This window comes from Lissotriton vulgaris, chromosome 3_1, assembly GCF_964263255.1.
Source record: "Lissotriton vulgaris chromosome 3_1, aLisVul1.2, whole genome shotgun sequence".
Lineage (NCBI taxonomy): Eukaryota > Metazoa > Chordata > Amphibia > Caudata > Salamandridae > Lissotriton > Lissotriton vulgaris.
Genome location: NC_141689.1, coordinates 701394424 through 701416283, shown reverse-complemented (window position 1 = coordinate 701416283; position 21860 = coordinate 701394424). Strand labels below are relative to the sequence as shown.

General features: G+C 46.2%; 1 long non-coding RNA gene across 4 annotated transcripts in view; it reads right to left on the bottom strand.

The window, feature by feature from the left end:
- The window catches only part of LOC147726937 (uncharacterized), a 66991-nt gene that overhangs the window by 10466 nt on the left and 34665 nt on the right, over positions 1–21860 (bottom strand). The window contains exons 3-4 of one of the 4 annotated variants that reach the window (XR_015309301.1): positions 20367–20485; positions 9668–9755 (exon numbers count right to left, since the gene is read on the bottom strand). This is a non-coding gene — a long non-coding RNA (uncharacterized LOC147726937). Of the gene's footprint in view, positions 1–9122; positions 9756–20366; positions 20486–21860 lie in introns of those variants that run through there. The other 3 variants (XR_015309300.1, XR_015309299.1, XR_015309302.1) reach the window with 3 other exon arrangements.

Genomic DNA, 21860 nt, shown 5'->3' with positions numbered 1-21860 from the left:
TGATGTGGATCTGTCTGACTGCTTCGACACATCTCTGTACTAAATACACCCACAGTACTATAGATATTTCTATTGGCCGCATTGTATTCAAAGTTAAAAAAATGATGTCAATGCTGGTTTTTAAATTTTATTATTTCTGATATTATCACTTTAAATATTTCTTCTTCACATTATACTTTAATTATTTAGTCTCAATGTATGTATTTATAAACACATTTTTAGTGATATTTAGAATTTTTTATGTGTTTTATTTTCTTTAAATTATAATCCAATGTTTGTAATCTTCCACTTAATGTAATATTAAGCAATAAACGTTAACCTTATGCAAAACAATTATTTCACTGTTCTTGCACTTATTACTGTTGCAAAACTACATTTTACCTCTACATCAAATAACACTTTTACAATGTTTACGCTGCTTGGAATTCGAAAACTTAATTTTACCCATCCACAATCCTACTTTCCCACTAACGTACTATTGTCTGTATGGTTTATCCTACAATTTACATGTTTCAGTTTTCAAATTTTGCTCTCAATAATATTGTATTTATCCTGATTATACCATGTAAAATTAAAAAATGTTTATACTATATAATCGAAATCCTTTTAGGTATATGATTATGATTCTTATTACAGACAACTTGCAAATATAGAAGTTTTTAAATATTTTTTTTTATAAAAAAATTCTTAGCATGTTTTGTAGGATTTAATTAAAAAAAATGTATAACAAAAAACATCTTTCATTTTTATAATTTTTAGAATATTGGAGATGTATGTGGGACAGTCGGAGCATGTCAATGGATAACATTTTCCCCATTGTATTTACCTTAATAACTATATTTCTGCTTTGCTTTCTCTAACTAAATAACAAAATATATGTATATAAATATATATATATAGACATACATGTATATCTCTATATATATATATTCATATACATATATAGGTACATTTATATGAAGCCAAATTTGCTTTATTCGAGGTAAAAACTCATAAAAGCATAATACATTTAAAAACCATTTTGGTCCATAATAAAATGGATTTACAGAAAAAATAAAAAGTAATTTACACAAAAAAGTTTTAAAAGAATGGCTTCACAAATATTAAAATCAGTAATAAAAACATACAGAGTTATAATTATAAAACCAGTAAATACCCAGAGTAGGTAGTCAAAGCATTCCACTTGGCTAGGGGGTAAGATGCCCAGCTTGATCTCAGCAGACCTACATTTACAATAAGAATTTCTTTCTGATGGACCATGACCACCCCAAGAATTTGGCAACCGCCACAGAAATAACAGGCAAAGTGCTGGTGCAGATTATTCTTAAAGCCACCTTGCTCTCTCTCGTACCAAGCTGTTTGCACATCGCCCTTAGACAAACGCATCGAGGGATTGAATAGGCCCCACAAACAAAAAGAAGATGGGCAATAGACTCGATTTCACTATTACAAGCTGAGCAAACATTGGAATTAGCTTCAGCCCATCTTTCCGTCAGCGGTCTAATTGGGAGTGACCCCACTCTAAGCTGGAAATAAAGTTTCCTGTCCTCAGGCTTAGTTATTATGTCCCAATAGGGCTCCAGGGACGGGGAAACTTCCCCTTCAAAGAAATGGCCTTCCATGAAGGAGGGGTCTGCATCATTCCAATTCCGGTGGGCTACCATTTCCCAGTACTTTGCTTTTAGAATGTCTTTTGACGGGAACTGGGCTAGCTCTGGGTTCTCCCACAGCCCCTTCATGTCAATTTTCTCCAGTGTTCTGCACAATTCCTTTAGCCAGCCTATCATATGTATTTTATCAGTTTTAACTACATCTAAAAAACCCTGCGCATAATGAGCAAGTTTAGGAGTGACCCAAATACGACGCCAATATAAAATGGGTCGTAGTCTAGCCAGGTCTGATATGGCTTTCCTACCTAGTTCATAGCGCAATGGCTTCATGGGTGTGCTTTTAGGGAGGCCAGTAAGATTACGCAGGAATTTGTTTTCAGCAAGTGTTAACGGGGCTAAATTGTCAAAACCCCAAAGCTCGGCACCATAAAGTGCCGAGCTGAGTGCTTTAGCCTTGTACACTTGAAGTGCTGGCAGGATCGGTTTAGTCAAAGATTTTTTATGCTCAGCACTTATAGCACCTGCATTTTGACGTAGTTTGAGGGCCGCCATTTCTGTGTGCTTCCCCCACTTTACGCCCTTTGCTATGTGGATACCCAGGTAGACTAAGTCTGAGACCATTTCCACCTTTTGGCCATCCATATAAAAATTCCCTTTGAAGCTGGCATGTGGGTTAAATACCATAAGCTTTGTTTTGGTTACGTTGACTTCTAGCCCACGATCAACACAAAAGCCTTCAAAAATCCTCAGGGCACGCTGTAGTCCATTAGGGATTTTGGACATAATGAGCGTGTCGTCTGCAAATAATAGAAATGGCGTTTTCGCTCTATCCAAAGTGGGAGCATCTACGACTCCAGACAACATACGCTCCACTACACCGTTAATATATAATGAGAAGAGCGTGGGGGCCATGGCACAGCCTTGGCGTACCACCCGCTGTAACGGAAACTCAGCGGTGACTTGCCCATGCCTCCCCCACTGAATTTTTGCATCGTTTTACTCATGCAGTCTCATCGCTAATGACAGAATTTCCTGCGGCATACCCATCTCGGCTAACACTTTCCACAGCTGTGACCGAGGAACTATGTCGAAGGCTGCTCGAAGGTCGATAAAAGCAGCATAGAGGCCCTTCCCTAGCTTCACTGTCTTCCAGTGAAGTAGCGTGAACCTGAATATTTGTTATATGGTGCTAGTAAGCTTACGAAAGCCTGCTTGGTAGGATGACAAAACATTGTTTTCTTCTGCCCAAACCATAATTTTTGCTAGGGTCATTATACCTATCACCTTTTGTACCGTATCCATTAGGCTAATGGGCCTGTAATTCACAGGGAGTGTTTTGTCTCCTTTCTTATACACAGGGATTATTACAGCCCCTTGCCAAGACTTTGGTACTGGTGCCCCAAGCACCACCGCATTAGCCAGCTCCAATATGTACGTGCCCCATCGTGTTTTATCATACAGAAAAACATCAGCAGGAACCCCATTAGGTCCAGGAGCCTTCCCTCTTGGAACTGAATCCAGAGCTACTGCTACATCTGTGTTATTGAAAGGAGGGACTAAAAATATAGCAGTGTCTACAATTTCCCTAGTCTTATCCTCAGGGCGGCATGAATATTGGGGTCCAAAGTATTCTAACCATCTGCTCGGCGAAACATGATTAGTCGGTGGTTCGGGGAGACCTCCTTTCCCCCATTTAACGATACTCCAAAATAATCTGGAGTCCTTGGCAATGCTGGCAGCTTTGAGGTCTTGCCAGCGCTGGTCGTCCCATTGCTTCTTGGCCATATGTATGCTGGCCTTGTACTTCTGTCTTGCTTCCCTAATGACCATTGGGTCTCTATTTTTAATTGCTGTTCCCAGAGAAGATCTTGCCATCCTACAAGCCTCGTTATACCACCCCGTTATTTTTGGGCGATTATTCTTGCCTTAAGAATGGGGGACTACCTTATAAAAATGTCCCTTTCTAGATTAAAAAAAAGTCACAGTGCAGATCAATATTTTTTTCCAGTTCATTTCCACTCTCAGTTCCTATCCTCAATATGGTTTCCATAGCAGAAGTAGTTTTATCCAGGTCTTCACTAATGCTCTCTAGCACCTCGCTCTTCGTCATAATTTGGGGCCACTTAACCCGCCTCATGTCATTCGTTGGAACGATCTCTGCTAGAACCTCTTTGACGATTTCTTGTCCCTCCAGGTACCACCCCCATATGAGGTGAGTAATACACAAGGGGTTATGATCACTCTCCTGTCTAGTAACCACCTTCATGTCGCTCATCAGGTGTCAAATTGCCAGGTTGCAGATAACATAATCAATCCTGCTTTGCGAGCGGCCGTTGTCGAAGGTGTTCTTACCCTGGCCATCACTCGCGGTTCTTCCATTCAGTGCTCTGAGCCCCCTTTCGCTACATATAGAGTTCATCTGGATTATGCTTTATGTCCATCTGCCTACTGGTTTTAAGTCCAGTTTGGGGATTCCACACTCGGAATCCACATCTTCTCCAGAGTACCCGTCACCTACTGAGATGGGTTCAAAGGTCATATTCAAGTCCCCTGCAATTAGTATGTTGCTCTCACTTGGTTGAGCGCCAATCAGATGGTCTAGGGCTGCCAAAACCTGGGATCTTTGGTCATTTCGTCCGTCCCCCTTTTGGGTAGTCATTTCGTCCGTCCCCCTTTTGGGTAGTCAATCAATGGAATTGAGCCTACATCTATTAGACCTATGCCTATTATCCTTGACTAAGGGAGGCGAGAATGGAAAAGGGAGCATCTTTCTCAGCTGTATACTCAAAATGTATAGGGGGGGGGCTTGATCTGAATTCTAGCATGAACAGATTCTCAGCTAGGTTATCGGAAGACAAAGTTAGTTCAACAACATCATGAGTGGCCCCAGGATGGTTGAATCTCCTAGCTTTGACTATGTCGTCCCTAATAACCGATCGACACCCTCTGACATTCCGCAGCCAGTGAATGGCCTTGTTAGTCAGGGAGTCTACCCCTTCCCTTGGGCAATCAGGTCTCTCTTTGCACTTGGGCACATTTGTCATGAATATTGTATTTGTGGCATAATTACCCTTTACATGTGTTTGGACCCTAGTGGGCTCTGAGCTGTAATTTGGCGGCCCTTTGTTTAAATTTATTGGGAAACCATGATGCTGTGCCCCTGCCATCATTCTTGGCTCCTTTGATAGTATAGGCCCTGTCGATCCTTGCCCCCCCAATTGGAGCCCCTCTGTGTCCTCTGGACGCTAGGCTTATTTACTGCCTTGGTTTGGATCGTGGAGTGGTCTGGCCTATTGTTGGTAGGAATAGGGGTATTACATATACTTGTCACTTCCCCCTCTGCATAATCCGCCCTTTGCATTTTGTTACTTGTGGGAACGCTTTTCCCTATTAATGGGAGGGAACCTTGAGAAAGTTTAGTTGGATAGGCAGTAGCTGTCTTATGAGAAACCCCTGGTTGAAACCTAGGGTCACCTAGATTGTTTTTTGTAGTTACAGCTAAATTAATTATTAATTTTTTCATGCCCTCAATCTCGTCCCTAAGTAGTGAGACTAGATTAACTAAATCACTAATAGTTCCTAGGCTGTCTCTTGGGGTTATGTGGCCACAAGCATCATTTATGACTACTAAAGGAGAGGTGTTCTTTCCACTACTAAAGGGTATCTTTTTCTATCTCCTGTTGAATCTCTGCCAGTACCATGAACCTGTTTGAGCATTGAGTTGGAATAATATCGATCACAGGTAAAACCTGGAAATTTCCCTCACTTTCACCAGTAGGGAGAACCTTTACCCTTTCCCCCTTTGTGTAACCTGTTTACCCTTGTTGTTTCCGAGCAGTCATACTCGATTTAGCACTGGCTCTGAACATTTCAGGGATAGTAATAGTAGGGCCTTCAACCTCTGATGGATTAGGCTTTGGACACCCTGAATCCTTAGCCGGCTCTACGACCTCTAGGAATCCTAAATCAGAAGATAGGATTTCCTGGCAATCATCAATAGTATTGTTAACCCGTTGCCTGCTGATGACGGAACCGCTCCGTCATCAGCTGCGGTGGCGCTGTGCTGATGACTGAGCGGTTCCGTCATGGCCAGCTCGGCGCGGCGCAAATTCCGCGCCGAGAGTTCCATTGAGCAGGGCTGGCCATGACGGAACCGCTCAGTCATAAGCACAGCGCCACCGACGCTGGTGACGGAGCAGTTCCGTCACCAGCATGCGGCCACCCCGCCCCCTTAGCACTGCGGCCGAATAGCCGCCGCAGTGAAGGGGTTAATATTGTCCATAATGCAGTTCATCCCAGCATGCTTAGGTGTTTCCTTTACTTTCTTCTTTTTGCTCAGTTTCTGACGTTTGGCTGCCTCAATACCCCCCCCCCCCCCCTCCCCTCCTTACATGGATTTCTTTTTAGCCATCCTCAGTCACAGTGGAGTATAAATCCCACACCCCTGGATGGATATAGGTTACAGTACGCTCTATACCTTTTGCGTACCTATGACTTGCCCAGTTACCTTGAGGTAGAGGGCGTTCGAGGTGTGGCCCGGCCCGTCCTCTGTCGTCCCCGGACAGCCCGCCCTTTGTCCGGGCTTCGTCCCGCGCTGCGGAAAACAGATACTGATGTAAATGACGGTGGGCGTGCCTCCGCACAGGTGGGATCACGCACAGGCTCCTGGACAATGGAGTCTCGTGCGGCGTGCAGGATGAGCCCACCTCAGCAGTTTAGCAGGCGCTGGATGCAGAGCCCCTCCAGGGGGGGGGGGCGGCGGCAGTTTAAGTGCTGGTGATACTTGCCACACGAAGCTACTAGATATTTAGAAGGATGTGTGTGTGTTTTATTTTTGGAAGAAATGATAACTTTTTGAAATCTGAAAAAAAAAACATTTTGCAATTGGCTGTTACTACAATTGTGTTATCACTTGACTTATTTAAATTTTACTGTTGAGAATTTTCATTTTACAAAATTTTTGAAAACTTTTGGTAAAAACATAAAATTTGACTTCAAACATTCCTTAATGTATATCACTAGTATATCATTATTAAGTTTAACATATTCTTTCTTAATATTGCAAGATGACGATATTTTGCGGTTTAACATTTTATGCAAACTCTACCTTACAAAGCTGTCTCACTGACACCCAAAAGTAGTCAATGTGGAAATGTGTGCCATGGATCCATAAGGTCAAAGTGTACTCTTTGGTCCCCATTAAGATGCCGGGCGGGCTTTGCCCGCCCAACACCCTTACGGAAGACGGGACAGCCCGCCTTAAGGGTGGGTGTCCCGAAGTCTGCATTAGGATGCGCCCACCACAGTGGCGGGAGCATCCCCCATTTTTAACATTGTGGTGGGCGGTGCTCACTTCACCGCCCGCCACAATGTTAAAAATGAGTGCACGCATTTGCATAAACAAAGTGGCATGCACCGCGCAGTGCCTGTTGCTTTGTTTAGGCAAATGCTGGGGGGTACCACAGGTACCCCGTGTGCACACCCCATCCCTCCCTCACTCACTCTGGGGGCCTGCAGGCCCCCCCCCCCCAAGTGAACACCACATGCCTTTCCGTGCCAGCAACGCCGCCACGAAAAGGCATACATTTTTGCACATTGTAATATGGCAAGGCGACCGGGGCAGAAAAGCGGCGGACGGTTTTTCCATTCACCTCAGTCCCCCCCCCCCCCACCCCCCTCCCCCACCCCGCCATACTAATATGGCGGGGTGGAATTGGGAATGGCTGTTGAAAGGATTACCTCCACCAGACCGGCAGCTGCTACCGCCAGCTTGGCAGAGGCAATACGCCCGACATCGTAATGGGGCCCCACGTTTTTCGTATGCGATCCATACAGATCTGCAGATACATTTTACAACTCATCCATTCAGATTTTGTATTCTGACATCCTTACTTACTTGGTATGTCCACCACCTAAAAATGTTTGACACTTCGTGGACTCTGTTAAGTCCACTCTATATGTTGTCATTTTGTCAAGTGAGATTTACCCACTATAGGCATTTGTGTTGTTGTTGCAAACACAGGCTCCCATCATACTGAATGGCATTCCTCCTGAACATTTTTTGGAAGCATAGTATTCAGGCAGATTCAACTGTCGAACTCTAGTTTGTAAAATACCCCCCCCCCCGACCCAAAAAAAGTGTTGGGCCGCAATATTGCTGACTGATATTTTAATGATCTCATTGTTGTTTTGGCTAATAGGTCTTTCGAGAAAAAAAATGTAAATACATTTTGATTTAAAGATGTCAAAATACTTAGGGCGGCGGGCGGACAAAGTCTGCCCGGCCTTCCTAATGAGGCCCTATCAGTATGCTGGACCGCCCGCCATAAGGGCAGGGGTTCCGTTGGGGGAATTAGGATATACCCGCCACAGTGGCGGGCACATCCTTCATTGTTAGCATTGTGGCGGGCGGTGCACTCTGCACCGCCCGCCACAATGCTAAAAATGCTTTCTCGCATCTGCTTATACAAAGCGGCAGGCACCGCGCGGTGCCTGCTGCTTTGTACATGCAAATAAAGGGGAGTACCTTAGGTACCCCCCTGTGCACCCCGACTTCAGCCTTCACCGGGGGGGCCCGCAGGGGATCCCCCAAAGCAAAGACCACCTGCCTTTCCGTGGCAGCATCACCGCCGCGGAAAGGCACCTATTCACACAAATCCAAATATGGCACAACATGAACCCTTTTCCGCCCCGGACGCAAGGAGACTGGGGCCGAAAAGTGGCGGGCGGTGTTTGCCTCTGCTGCGGTCCCCCCCACCATCGTAACGTGTCGGGGGGAAAAGGGTAGCAGGCGGGCATTTATGTCGGGAGGATCGCCACCGCCACCATGGCGTTGGCGACCCACCCGACATCGTAATGGACCCCTTAGTGTCCATTTTTTATTTATGGAACATAGATATAAATAATACATTTTTGATATTCTAATTTAGACATTGCAAACAACTTAAATTGAACAATGTGTTTTTTTTTTCAAATGTTTAAAAAAACAGGTTTAAAAAAACTCGCTTTCCATCAGGCTTACCATGTCAGAAAGACTGTGGGAAACCAAGCATCCTACTTTCCTATGGGACTACAGGCCGGTCTCTGAATGGCTTATGGGCTCCTGGAGCCAGTAGCAATCCAGCTGTAATGACAGGCCAGTTCAATTCTGACCGGCTGTATGGTAATCAGCTGGTCAGAAATGAAATGGGCTACCTCGGTTGTAAAGCCTCTGACCTAAGGTCGGAGGGTTTACAATAGAGATTGTTATAGACCCCTTGGTCTCTAAATACATTTTATTTTAGCATTAAATTTCAATAATGTTTAATAGCACTTCTAGATTCACCTTTAGTGACAGGATATGGGGGTAATGGGCGGGGTATTATATTAATACCCAGTTAATACTTAATTTTTACCTACTAACTGAAATGTATTTTAGAGGGAAAAATGAAAACAGTGAGATTTCAATAGACATTTTATTTTTAAAACCACAATAATTATGAATAAATAATAATTACAGCGATACACTTTATTTTAGAGTCTAACAGGAAACAAAAAAACACTTTAATTTTTTTATTTGCAATTACTTTATAAATTGGCAGTTTGCGAAAATAGATATTTGTACAAGCCTTTATTACAATACATAATATATATATATATATATATATATATATATATATATATATTTTTAAATGGTAGTAGTTTCCCATGCGTTTAAATGGTGATAATGGTCCTTTTTTCCGTTGGTACGCAAAGTCAGACTCTCGCTCAGTGACGACTGGGAAACTGACCTTGTTGTTGCATATACAGATTGATACACCCCAAGACAGTATAACGGAAAACCACAAATCACTTTTCAAATGTTTACTGTAAACTTTCCACTTATGGAAACAAAGGGGGCTACAATTGGTAGACAAATATGAAATAAAACTTACTTATGAAACCAGAACAATGAGCAATGCAGATATTTATATTATTGTAAACACATTAAGATTATCACGATTTTCGTATTCGGTACTCCGAGAGCGTAATGGGGTTATACCTCTGCATTTAATACGCAAAAGATTTTTAATAATTACATTGGAACCCTTAAAGCTTTAGTAAGGTTGCCTCTTCTGTTTGACAGCATTGTAAATGTATCCATCTGAAGAATTAAACACATAGTACCTATTGGAAAAGGAAACACAAACAAAAAATTAATAAGTTAGCCAGTTTGCATATTATTCAGACCAAAATGTTTAACTTTGCTAACTTAAGGGCATAATTACGAGTATGGGGTGGGACGGGAAGGGTGAGGGGGGGGGGAGGGGGGTTCCACTGTACTGCAGATTACAACTAACAAAGTTTTATCTGTGCCAGTGGAACACCAGCTGCGCAAGGTAACAGTGGTACCCTGTCAGTGGTGCAGGAGCACCACAACACAATATACTGAGCAGGGACTGTCAAATATTTGCATGAGCATATAATCCCCTATAATATACAAGTCTATTCTTAGATAGTGTAAGTGCCAGGGACGCCAAAGAGAGTACATGGGCTGGAAACTATGCAACTGCAGTTCCCCAGGACATAATGGCTTCTCTGAACGCAGGAGTGTTTGGTACCAAAGTACTCCTTAATAAACACACACTGAGGCCATTGTGTCATTTATTAAAACATCTACTCAGAGGGCACCTCAGAGGTGCCCACTGAAATTCCACTAAAGCTGGTGTGGTCGCAGATTAGCTTTAGTCATCCTGCCACCACCAGAAATCTTTCTGGACCCCTGGATTGAGAGCCCCCCCTCTCTGGGACCAGAAACAAAGCACGTCCTGTGCAGAGGTTTCACACCTACTCCCCCAGGATGGGCACAGTGCGAGAGATGGAAGCTTCAAAGGTCTTCCCCCATTGCAATGACACCCCTAACCTCTGATGCCAACCCGTTTACACCTCTACTTTTGGCGGGAAAACCTGCAGCAAAAAATAGAAACAATAGGTTGTGCCCCACCTCTGCCAACTCCACCCCTAAGGTGAAGGAAGCGAGGTGAAGCATATCTTTCAGTCTCTGCCATATGGAAGAGGTGGGGGGGGGGGTTTCCTCCAGGCTACAACTATGCCTCCTCCCACAGTAGGTGGCATAATGGAGGGTGTAGACATCCAGGTAACTCCCGCAAACAAAGCAGTGGAGGTGGACACTGCTCTTGTCGAATGGTCTGATGACAATACTCTATTGCACTGGAAATCCATCTGAAGATTCCTCTTTTTGATAAGGGAAGCCCTTCCTGGGTGTGCTGAAGGCAACAAACAGTTGTGAAGATTTGCGGAAGGGTTTTGTCTTTAGTAAATAGAATTTGAGACAGCGTTGGACATCCAGCAAGTGGAGAGCTCTTTCCGCTGCGGTTGTTGGTTGAGGAAAGAACAGTTTGAGCATTAGTGGCTCATTTAAATGAAAGTCAATTGGAACTTTTGGAATACATTTTGGATTAGTCCCGAGTATCATTCTATTCTCTTGAAATTGTAAGAAAGGGTCTTGAATCGTGAGAGCCTGTAATTCCCCCACTCTCCTGGCTATAGTGAGCGCTATGAGAGAACTTTCCATGATAGAAATTTAAGATCTGCCCTGTGTATTGGCTTGAAGGGCTGTTTCATTACTTGAGAAAGAATAATGTTCAACTGCCATAGAGGTGGTGGAGGCTTTACTGGAGGAAAAACCCGGAATAATCCTTTCATGAATTGTTGGATGACTTTTCCAGACCATATAGTTGGTCCTGAGGAAGTCCTCCTGTAGAGTGATATTGTAGCTAAATGTACCTTTATCGATGCATGAGCCAAAAGTAAAATGTATGTAATAATCTCATGCGCTGCCAAATTCAGAGAAAGAATGTTACATCTTTGGCACCACAGACAGAATCTTTCCCATTTCATTCTGTGGGTCTTGTTCGTACTCTCCGCTCTGGCTTTTGATAGGATGTCTTTGCATTCCTCTGAGATCTTTAGATAGGGAAACTTACAGTGCTCAGGAGCCTGGCCGCTAAGTGCAATAATTTCGGATCTGGATGTAGCACTTGTCCCTGGGACAAAGTCAGAAGCCCCTGTATTGGTCAAAGGCGAATCGGATGGACCTCCGACAGTAGAGGAAGCTCTGTGAACCAGTGCTGCCTGGGCCACCATGGGGCTATCAGGATCACCCGGCACGGCTCCTTCTTGATCTTCATAAGAACTCGTGGCAGGAGGGGAATTGTAAGAAAGGCGTAGGCAAAGACGCCTTACCATGCCATCAGAAACGCATTCCCGCAGGATCCCCGTTGGGGAAGCCAGCTTGCGAAGAACCAGCATTTCCCGTTCTCTGCTGTTGCGAAGAGGTCTACTGTTGGTTCCCCCCCATCTTTGGAAGATGTTGTCTAGAACCCCTTGGTGATCTCCCATTCGTGGCAGGTAGATTTGAGCCTGGCGAGTGTATCTGCTTGGACGTTCTGGTCTCCTGGGAGATGTTCCTCTGTTCTGGATATCTAGTGTTGCAGTACCCATTCCCATACTCTATGGGCCTTTTGCGACAGGGAGAGTGATCTGGTTCCTCCTTGTTTGTTAAAGTTATGCATAGCTGTTGTGTTGTCCGTTCTTACTAAAACAGTGTGTAGGAAGGTAGATACCCGACTATGGTTACCCCCGACTTTTTGCCTGGTGTTTTGCTGGTTTTCCGACTTAGTTGACCGGGGGCCCTGCCAATCAGGACCCCAGGCCCACTGCTCTCTCTCTAAAATGGATTCCATGTACCTTAGGTACATTTCCAATTGGAACTGGGCCACCTTGTCAGACCCTGTAACTCAGGGCATCGGTGTACCCAGGGCCTACCAGGGGCTGAAGCATGTATTATGCCACCGCTGGATGGCCATCTAAATCTAACACAACTGGCTGCACGACAGCTGGGGCAAGGCGGCGTACTCGCCCTTTGCTTTAGGTATAGTATCCCTATATCTAACCCTAAAATGGACACCGAGTTCCTATCAGTCACTCCTATGGCAGGCCTTGATAATCCTGAAGGCAGAGTGCGTGGAATCGTGTGAATTGGGCTCTGGCACGAGCCGAGCCCGGTTGCAGCTTGCGGAACCAAGACCCAATGGCTGTTCCATGATAACGCATACCATATCGCTAACTTCGGTATCGCGTTATCAAGACATGTCGAGTAAGGTGTCATACGAATCGGGATACTGCCCCCTCACCAATGCTGGCGACGGGGTTAGCATTCCGCCCTTCTAGAGGGACACGACATGTACGTAACTGTGAATCCCGGTTAAAGTTAACTGAAGCCTCAGCTCCACAAAATGGATGCTGCCACCACAGACACGAGTCTGACCTCCTGCTGCTGGGAGTCCTTCCAGCAAGGAGAGCTTGGACAAAGTGTTTCCTGTCCGGGGCGGTGTTCGCACCATCCCAGACAGGGTTTTGTGTATCCTGGGTAGGCAGGGCTTTACAAGAAGGTGACTGCGGAGTGGCACCCCGGTGCTCACTACGCATCTGCCGGCTAGAACTAGTTCCAGGGGCGCCCCAGCCCCTGACCTGGGGAAAGTCCGGCATGGGAGAGGGGTGTAACCACCCCCCTTCCTGGTCCCACCCCTAGGGCAGGACTAGTCACGTACCCACCCCTTTCTTTAGGATAAAGGCAGGAGCGGGGACCCTTCCAAATTAGATCTTTGAATCAAGAATACTTTCTACGAAAGGACCTCTCGACTCTTCTCAAGATTTCTCTCTTGTGGCTAAGGAGTAGTCACCCTGCATCCGCAGGCACCATCTAAGAACTCTGCGGTTTGCTGCAAGTCCTTCCTCAGGAATCCGACGGCAAAGCTCGACGAGAACCGGCTTCCCTGGCACCTCTGACCTCTACCCACATCGTCAGCTCAGCTGAGATCTGTGGGTGCGACGAGACCTCGAGGGACCGGCCATCATCAAGACCTGCACGATTTCTTAACCGGCACAACCACAGAGGGATCCTCTGGTGAGTGCTCTGGGGTCCGAGAAGCCACGACCCTGAGCAGCTCCAGCACCGAAGTGCAGCCTCCCAGCATCTCCACGATCTGCGTGGGGCTCTTCTGCTCTCTGCTGTTCAGCACGTTGTCTGATCACTAGCCGCTGGCTTGTGACCTCCTTGACGACACCCGACAACCAACGCTGCTGGTCTGGTTGCTCCAGACTGGCCTTTGCTCCCTTCTGAGAGAGGAGCACCCCGGACCCTCCTGGTCCTCTCAAGACGCCACTTTAGGCCCACCACGTGGCCCTGAAATTTGCCAAGGCTTGTTGCCCCAATCCTGGGCCCAGCGACGCCGACAGCATCAACCTTCGTGGGACAGCTCGCACCTCCATCCTGGTCCGTGAGACTGCAGAGCCTAGCGTCGCCCACTCACCTAGTCGAGGTGACGATCATCCGGTGCCCTCCTGGTACCCTCTGACTACTGGCTAGTAGTACGAACTTGGTCCCCTCTGCTTTCAGGTGTCATCCATCTCTGATCCAGGCTTGGATCTCTACGAACTATCTACACTGGTCGCCGGCCAGCAACTCCTTCCTTCCGGCTCCTGGCTCATCAGCGAAGACTCCCGACGTCTGTAAAGACTTGTGCAGCCACAGCCCTTGGGGCTAGGTAACTTAGGCATTTCGGTGCCCGCATAGCCTCCTTATTTAAGGGTCCCGAGTCCCTATCGCTTCAGACTTGCCTTATCGGGTCCGCCCGAGACCACTAAACTTTGTGCCCTCGGGCACTTGTATTGATTGTGCACTTGAAGTATTTTCCTAAGAGTTTCATTGTGTGCTTAGTACCCTGTCCTCAAAGAGTACAGGGCTGTTGTGATTCTAATAAATACACTGTTTATTTTCATAACACTTGTGTGGTGTCCTTTCACTTGGTGTTCAAGGGGTATGTGATGGTATAACAGCTGGCTTAACACGCCCTCTAGAGTCTAGCCCGAAGACTGCTCGTATCCACGCTACTAGGATAGCTGGTCTAAGGTTGACTTACAACCAATCACCATAAGGGTCGTTTGGACTGATGCATAGTGATCACTAGAATAGTGAGCACTGCATATCAGGCCAACTTCTCACACAGTTGATCTTATTTTTGGTAGGAACGCCAGCAATTCCAAGCGGACGGCTCTGAGTTCCAATAAGTTGATATGCATCTTCTGCTCGTGCAACTTCCAGCGGCTGCTGACTTTAAGGTCCTGAAGGAAGGCTCCCCATCCTTCTAGGGACGCATGTGTAGTAATTATCAGTGGGGCTGGCTCTGTGAGGAATGAAAGGCCCCGCGAGATGTTCCACTCTTGGGGCCACCATTTCACCGCTTGAACCATGTTCGGCGTTACCTTGACTATGTCTTCGAAGGATCCCTATGCTTGAAGCCATTGTATATCTAGCTGCTCTCGCAACGGACGCATCCTTAACCTGCAGCAAGGTACGAGGGGAATGCAAGATGACATCGTTCCCAGCAATGACTTTTACTTGCATACTGAAAGGCACTTTCTATTTGTGAAGTCTTTGAAAAGAGATGTAATTCTCAGTTGCCTTTCTTTGGAGGGGAAATGCCTTGTGTCCAGTATCACTCCCAAGAAGGTGATGTTTGTCGGTTGAAGGGATGATTTTTCCTAGTTTAAAGTCAGACCTAACCTGGCAAACAAATCCACGCAAGCCGCTGTTGGCGATCGGGTGGATGCTGCTGATGGTGCCTTAACCAACAAGTCAGCGAGGTAAGGAAATACGTTGGGGCAGAATTATGTTAACTGGCGCATCCCCAGGGATGCGCCAGTTAACATGCGCCACAGCTCAGCCACCCATGGTGCGCCGCATTTATAATGCGGCGCACCATGGTGCAAAAACGGCACAGATGCGTGACGCATCTGTGCCAGAAATGTGGCGCATTGCTGGAGTTGCATCGCAAGCGCGACGCAGCTCCAGCAAGGCTCGGGGGTGCCCCATCTACATAATGCTGCGTCAAGACCTACACCTGCTTCAAGCAGGCGCAGGGTTTTGACACAGCATTGCCCTAAAAGTGACTGAGTGAAATCTCATAGATTTCACTCAGCCACTTTCAGGAGGCGTTCCTACGCAGGAACGCCCCTCCCTGCGCAGGAACGCCTCCTTATGGCGCAGTGCTTTACAACGCGACGCATCTCCTAGATGCGTCACGTTGTAAATAGGGCGCATTGTTTGCGCCACAGTTGCGTCAAAAAAAGTGACGCAATTGCGGCGCAACGGCCTCATAAATCTGCCCCTTAGTGTTTGTTTCCTTAGAACAACCGCCATTGGAGCCAGGCATTTCATGAATATTCTTGGGGCTGATTTCAGGCCGAACTGCAGTACCTTGAATTGGTAATGTTCTCCGGCAACCATGAAGCAAAGGTACTGCTGGTGGGAAGGATGGATGGGGGGATGTGAAAGTACGCATCCTGTAGGTCTGTGGTTATATGATCTCCTGGGTCTAACAGCAGAAAGATGTCCTGAAGAGAAACCATTGTGAAAGATTGCTTTTTCAGATAGGTGTTTAGGGATCGGAGGTCTCGAATAGGACGCCATTGGAGAGTGTTTTTCTTGACTAGGAAAAATCATGAGTAAACCCCTTCCCCTCTGGGAGTTCGGCACCGGTTCTATTGCTCCCTTTCGGAGCATTGTCCGAATCTCCCGACGTATCTGAAGTAAGTGCCTGACCTCTTGATGTATCGGTGGTGTACAAGGGGGCGTTTGTGGAAGTTCTAGAGTGTGTCCGAATTGAATTATGTTGAGGACCCACTGGTCCGTAGTTATTTGCTGCCAATTTTGGAGATAATAAGCAATCTTTCAACCCAAGGGGACATGTGACGTAAGAGGGATAGGTGTAGCCGGATCCTGAAGGCGGTCATTGTCATTGGTTGTTGTCTTTCCCCTGACTACCTCCCCTACCCTCTAGGTGTAGATTTTGGGTAGCCTCCTGACTGACGGTGCGTATACTACTTACGGTAAGGCTGTGATGATGTAGAGTAAGATGAATATCTTCCCTGCTGGTATCCTCCTCTGAAAGATGATTGGCCTCTACCTTTAGAGCCTTGAAAAGGAACTTTCTTATATTGTAGTGTTCCTAATGTTTTCGCTGTATCAGTATCTTTTTTGATACCTTGCAGTACCTAGTCTATGTGATTTCCGAATAAATCCTCTCCATTGAAAGGAAGGTCCGAGATCTTATTTTGGACTTCCAGCCTGAACGCTGTTGCTCTCAGCCATCCTGGTCTGCACAGGACCGCCGCTCCTCCCAACGATCTGAAGGCTGTGGTTGTGATGTCTATGTCCATAGCACAATCTAGGACTTCAGCCGAAGTCCTTTATCCCTCTTGCAGAATCTTGATCTGTCAGCCTCTGGAATGCAGGAGGCGAGAGGTCACACCACATCTGCCTATCGTACCTGCCTAGAATGGCCAGGGCATTCAAAGCTTTAACTAACAGGGCAGACAGAGGAAAACCTATTCCCTGCATTGTCCAATCTCCTACGCTCTCTGTCCGGAGGTATCGTAATAGGAGCGGACGGATTCCTGGTCTTCTGCTGAGCCGCCTGGGTTATGACGGAGTCCAGCTTGGGGTGGCCTAGAAGACAAGCTGGAGCATCCGAAGGTGCCTTATATTTTTTGTCCAGTCTGGCAAGTACTTGAGTCACCATTGCCGGTGTCTCCAGGAGTTTTAGGCCTTCTTTCCATAGATGATCGACAATCGGTAGGGACCGAAATGTACTACGATAATGTTCCTTGAAGTCGTAAAAGAAACATTCTGCTTTGTCTGTGGACATGGTGAGTGTGAATCTGTTTGTGGCTCTCTCCATTAAATTATGAAAACCACTGATGTACTCTCCTCATCATCCGTGGTCACTGGCTCTAGATGAGATCTTGCTGGTGGAGATCTAGGCAAGGGCTCTGGTAAAATGTATCACCTACGCACTGGCGTACCTGGTATAGAGCGTGGTTGAGGCGTAGTCACCTGCAATTCTTTAGAGGTATGAGGAACAGGATGTCTCTTATAATCCTGCAGCATGAACTGCAAATCCTTTAGCAATGAAGATGGAACACTCACCATCTCCTCATGGCGGTATTATTGCTGGGGACGACATTGAAACCCCTCATATTCGTACTCCGAGACACCCTCTTGGTACTTTATTTGCAACTGCGACAGGCTACTAGCATAACCAAAAGGACCGCCATCCTCCTCCACTTCTTCCGACTCCTCCAACAGGTGAGATGTTACCAAAGGGGTCACCTTACTTGGTGATTGGTTCTTCCTGGCAAGAACCCATTTTCTGTTTTTTTTTCCTCTCATCGACATATTCGGCATCGCAACCACAGACGTTATTATCGTTGTCAACGCTACCATCGACTATGCCGTTACTGTCGTCATTGCAATTGTTACCTGTAGTCATTGTAGTCGATGCAGTCGTCACCACAGATCTCGGCATCGACACTGCCGCCGACGGTGATAAAGTCTTAGACGTACGTTTTACCTCCGATTACATAGACGCTGCCATCTTCGTCGACGCTCCCGTCGACAGTGTAGATTTCTCCAATGTCCCCTCAGAAGGTGTGGAGGCCGGCTTCTTGACTGAATGTTTGACTTCAGTGGGTGATTGTGGATTCTGAGCTTTTCCTCTTGTTATGTTAAGTTATATTAAATTTATACAGCGCTCAGCTACTGAAAGTGTCCCGGCGCTAACTCCAGAAAGAATTAAAAATTATCCATACTCCGATGTCAATCTAAAACCGCAGGGTTTTTAGTTTTTTTTAAAAAAAAAAAGCAACGGGTCATGGATACTCCTTAGAGCCATCGGTAGTAGGTTCCAAGCCAGGGCGGCTTTGCGAACAAATGAGTTCCCGCAAAGCATCTGGCGGATGAACCGAGGATTTTTCATTAGTAGCTGATCAGATGATCGCAGGTGCCGTGAGGGTTTATAAAATCGCTTCTACAAAAAGCTAGGGCCAAGATCATGCAGAGCACGGTGAGCCATGGAAAGCATTTTAAATTAAATGCGAGACTCCACCGGGAGCCAATGCAGAGTATGTAAATTAATGCGGACTCTCTGTCTATGAGGCAATCCCAGTAGAAGTCTGGAGGGCGCATTTTAGACTACTTGAAGTTTCCTGGTCAAGTAAGACAGACTGCCAGCCAGCAAGGCGTTAGTGTAATCTAGGCGAGACAGAATCATTGCTCTGACCACTGTCTCCTTAGCGCTCACTGGCAGCAAAGGGAGGAATATCAAGATTTTAAGGGTCCCCAAACAAGTCCCTGTCAGCTTTTTTTATCTGAGAAGAAAAGTTCAAGTCTTCATCGAACCAAACCCATAGGTTTTTGGCCAGGCCCTTGCTCACAGTAGGGCATGGAAAGTCAAGGCCAGAGCCTAGCCCTGAAGTCCTCAGTTCTTGGTATGTTTTAACCCTGAAGTATGACCCATGCTCTCCTTTTCTTTGCTTGGGGGAGGTTTAGAGGGACTGCAGCCAGAAGACCCTAGACAGGACTTCCTTCCTGGCTTTAAGCTTTTGAAGACAAAATAATAGCCTTCCTTCACGAGCCCTCAAACTTTTCTTTGAAAAGGTACGACATACCTTACAAGCCTTTGCTTGATGATCTGGATAAAGGCAGTAGATGCAATCCTTTAAGGGTCGTCTGCATAGTGCCTTTTCTTTGAACAGGTGGCACAGGCTCTAAATAAACCTTTTTTCTCATTGTAACAGTTGGAGAAATAATAGGTAGTAATTAAATCTGAAGAAGAAAACTCAAATCCAATCTAGATTGAGTAGAAATTGAAGAGTTTGAACAGAGCTCAAAGGAGACGCCCTAGCAAAACGTGCGTTAGAAAATCTGAGGGGCAAAAGGTTCTCTCAAAAATGTGTTCTAGAGGGTGAGGAGTTTCTTATTGGTTCAGGGACAAGTTTGGTCTATTGTACATAACGAAGGTTATGGGTTGCAAAAGGGAAATGGGCCTAGGCCTCTTTTCAGTTTGCTATACTACTGGGCATTGTTTTTTTATGTAACGGAGACTCCCGTCTCGACGACGGAGAATGATTCAGGCATGTGAAACTATGAAAGCTCCAATAGTGGAGTAAATAGAGCACTTTGGGTTTGCATTGAGCCCTGAACACTTCTGGGGGGAATCTCTGGACTCTGTGCATGGTATAAACTCCAAGTGGTATACCATATACAGAGCCAGCTTCCTACAACATCCAACTATTTAAACAGGGCCACACTCTGCTCTGGATCCTTTCGAAATATACACTATCGAAAAGCGAAAATGCTGCTGTTCAGTTTTAAATTGTTATGGAAACCCTAGGTCGTTTGAACAGGTCGTATTCTTCCTCCTTAGACCTCTCTTTAGCTTCCAGCTCACTATGCAACAGTGAAAACATTCCGACATATAATTCCTGCCATTTTTTGTTCTGTGGTGTGCACCTAATGGCTTTGTCACATGTATGACAACTTTTTTCAACTCCTTTCTTTCTTTGAAATCCCCTATTTTGACCGTACATTTCTACCTCTAATCACAATCTGTTCCACAGCATCAGTTCTCATGTTCTAAGCCATGTCCCCTTGTTGTTCTCATGCTTACTTACCGGTTTGTGTACAAGATGCTCCGTCCCTTTGGGCAGACACTTTGTGTACCCTTTTGTAGCGGACCCGTTTTCCTCCGTGCCCAACAGTGTCCTTCACTTAACAGTACATCCGCAAACATGTAGTTTACTCCTTTCCATTCCCAGCCTCCACCCCAATTGACAACATAACCGGGGCAGACAAAGTCGCCCTTACATCCTTACCTGGCATTAAAGTCAGTGCCCGCTCCGTAGTCTGCTGCCTTGCTTCTGCTGCCTTAACAGTAGGCATCACCTGCCCGTCGACCTGGGTCAGTGGATTTGTGCCTTAAGCCTGTAAAACACTAAGTGGACACTGATTAACAAACCCACCCACCACCACCCATGGACCCTCCGGCCCCTTTTTGCCACCTCCCCTGCTACGCCTTATCAATCACCTCACTGCCCAAGACCTAGTCCTCCTCCCAGCTATCCTCCTCATAGTCAAAGTCCATACAACCCACCAATTCATCTGCCCCTGCCCACTGAGAGAGTAGTGGTGGTACCACCAGCAGATATTGCACATTATGCACCATCTCTGGCCTACCCGCCCCAAGTCACCTCCACTGGCCATTGTACATGCAGACCTTGCAGCACCCTTTCCAGCTATTCTTGCATCTTCAGATGTAACCTCTAACCACTGCTCTTCACCTCCTACTTTCCCTCTTCAGATATCCCAATCCTCTTGGGAAGACACTACCTCACATCTCTCATAACATCGCTACACCCGGTGACTAAAACAGGGATCACCCGTTCCACTCCTCTGGCTAGCTTTTGAATCACTATAAATGAAAGGAGGGACAAGGAAGAGATATATTAGGTCCAGCATCAGACCTCAGAAATGACAACCTCGCACAAAAGGACGTTGCAGTTCATCATGGGGTGGGAGGGATGATAAGGATGTCAGAAGTAACTGGCTGGTAGACCCAAGGGATCCTGGGGAAGATGAGTGGGTTGGAGAGTGATCGGATCTGAATGCTATCACACACCCAGAGGGATGTCATGCTTCATCATTGGTCTGCTCCTCGTCGGGCCGATGTTGCAATGCTGGACAGGTCCCTCAGTGGGGGATCTTTAGCTTGGATCTTTTGATTTTAGCCATATTGATGAATGCAAGTGAGGGGGTGTAAGTGTAGGGTGGTGTGTAGGTGACTACAAGTCTAAAATATTTGATCAATACTTGGTAGACATAGGTTTAGCCTCTCCTGAGGAGTTAGTGGAAGAAGGAAAACCATCAAAACAAGATTAGGGGGTCACCAAAGTCTTATGGTGGGGGTGAGCAAAGGAAAGTTTTTGCTATTCCCTCTACTGGGAGCATGTGGAACATTCTAAGAACAAAAAAAAAACCAGACATCTGAGGTACCACAAAAACCTGTCCTGGAGGGTGGGCCTAGAGGCAGTCCGCAACCCAAGGGTGGGTACTAGGGTAAGAAACAGGATTTCAAAAAGACTATGTTTCAAATGTAAGGCAAATGGACACCTAATTGGGGGCTTTCCTGGTCCCAAAAAGGCTTCTACTAGTACACCCCCAGTTACAAATGAAGTGGTGAGTTTACAGATGGGATTCTAGCGTAATCTAAAAAGTGTGGGGTTGAAGCAACTGCTCTGGCTGTCTGGCTCCGTGACCTGGACAGCCACACATCAATGGGGTTAGAGTAGAAGCACAGAGATATAGGTGCA